Below are 2430 nucleotides of genomic sequence, written 5' to 3' on the forward strand. Positions count from 1 at the left end.
TTATATTCATTTTGCTTGGTTTCTGAGTAATCTCTTTGTGGCTGGATATCTGTCATCTGATAAAATTCAAAGTTATACCTCTTCTTTTGGGTTTACTCTTATTATTTCTCTCTTGTGGAGATCTCAGATTTTATATATGATTCATTTTTCCTTTGTCTCTTAAATTATGTTCTGTGTACTGTAGCTTTTTGTCTATGTTTGATTTAGAAATGTTCTTCTGTAATATAGTCAATCATTATCACTCAAAATAGTTAAGTATTGTCTACGGCCATGTCACCCTGCACAAGCCCAATCCCGTCTAATCTCGGAAGCTAAGCAGGGTTGGTCCTGGTTAGTACTTGGATGGGAGACCACCAAGAAAGACCAAGTGCTGTAGGCATAAAAAAAATAAGGGACTGTAAGATGACAAGGTCCTTGCAATCTGTGAGGTCAACCAAGGGTTGCCTCACCTAAAAAAAAAAATAATAATAGTTATGAATTACATAAAGTTGCTGTGGACACCGAATTAGCAAATACTGAATCATTGTTCTAGGGAAATACTGAGCTATATATCTGAAAACATTTTCATCAACTAATCAATAAATAACCTTATTTTATGCATGTTTCTGCTTAAAGACAACTTATTTAATATACATTATTGATTGATGAACATTAAACACATGGCTAACAGTGCTACAGCCAATGTCTGAATAAAGCCTATCTAACATATGCATTTTCTCCATATGGCACATCACAGCCATCTTGTATTTAGGAGCAGTACACAGCACTTAAGAACTATGTTTTGCAGACATTTTAAACAGTACAATTATCAAGAGAAAGCACAAAGATGCAAGACAAGTGGCATTAAATAGATCGCAAAAGGCACTTGTTAAAGTATGAGCACTGATACAAGAAAGCAAAGTGCTGTCTTGTTTGACCTCAGCCAGTAATATGTGCATGGACGACCCAAACTCTTCTGCACATACAGATGTCTGTGGATGACTGTGACAACAGTGTGGGCAATGATTTTGGAGTTACAAATAAATTTTACCAAGCAGGTGCTATCTGACCCATTGATAAACCCATAGATTAAATAACTTATTTTAGTTTGTTTAATGGTACTAGTTTTCTGCCAAATTATCAATATTACCTTTTAATTCCTTATTCATATCAAGCATAATTATTTTGTTAAATTTTGTGAATGATGTTGACACTATCTGACTTCCCTCTATAACTTTCCACTATATGTTGTTTCTCTTATTTTTCATCAATCTTATCCAATCATATGTCATAATTTTTTATATCAAAACTAGATATTGTGAAAATGTTAGAGATAATTTGAGGCCTTCTGTGATGTTATCCAAAAAAGACTTCACTGGAGACCAAGAGACCATTAAGCTACAAGCTCTAGCTTACGAGATCTCTTTAATCTACTTAGGCTTTCAGATGAGTCAAAAGTAGTCTTCAGTCCCCATGAAGACTGGTTTAAGTTCACAGTTCACCTTTGTCTCAAATCAAAACTGGTTAAAGTTACGCTCAGCTTTTCAACTTTTCAGCCATGCTTTCGTGAATAGACACATGTCTTAAGTGCGTGCACTCACCCATGTAGACCCCTTTCCCACTTTTTACAAGTTTTGGTCTGCAATTTCTTCCTAAATTCTATCTCCTTGATTTCTTCAAACATATTTTAATATATTTTATGTAGTTTTTACAGTTATTTCCAGTAGGAATTTGAGGATAAAACATATCAACTGCCATAGCTGGGAGTGGTGCTTGGCTCTTTCCTCCTTCTTTGGTAGGTATTTAGTTTGCGAGGCCAAAGTTCTATTTTTCAATTTTCATTTATAATGAGTACCAAGCAATATTACTAAAAGAATATTTCCATCTCTGTTATTTTAAAGGGAGGTGAGTGGGTGTATCCAACTCATAAATATTTGCACATTATCCTTCAGAATAAAATGGAAATACACCTGATTTTATTTCAGTGAAAATTTTAATCTGAACTTTCAATATAAAAGCTCTATAATTTTTGCTATAATAAAGATAAAAGTTTACTGTGAATGCGAATAACTTAAAAAATGTTAATATTTGAGTATATTGCTTATCTCATAATCAATTCGTAAGCAAGAGATTGTGACTAAACAAAGGCTAGTTAGAAATTGAAACATCTCATATTAATTTATCTCCAAGAATATTAAGTTCTCAGTACAATTATTTTCCTTCTCTATAAGACTGTATATTCTACATATATATGTGCATATATATGAATTTTGTATGTTTTAAGTAAACTACTTTTTAATTTTTTGAGCCCTTACATAATGGTTTTATAGAATAAAAAAATTATTAATCTGAACTATTTCGTATCCATAGATATTCTAATTCAAGGGCTTAAAATTATAATATACTCAGCAGAATACGTAACATTTCCAAATGTTAATAAAGCGTATTAGT

The 2430-nt window shown here is 32.3% G+C and overlaps 1 pseudogene; it reads left to right on the forward strand.

Moving 5' to 3' along the window:
• Nucleotides 1–260: 260 nt before the first annotated feature.
• LOC120622554 (uncharacterized) lies at nucleotides 261–379 on the forward strand (annotated as a pseudogene).
• Nucleotides 380–2430: the final 2051 nt, after the last annotated feature.

This window comes from Pteropus medius, unplaced genomic scaffold, assembly GCF_902729225.1.
Source record: "Pteropus medius unplaced genomic scaffold, Ma_sr-lr_union100, whole genome shotgun sequence".
Taxonomy (NCBI): Eukaryota; Metazoa; Chordata; class Mammalia; order Chiroptera; family Pteropodidae; genus Pteropus; species Pteropus medius.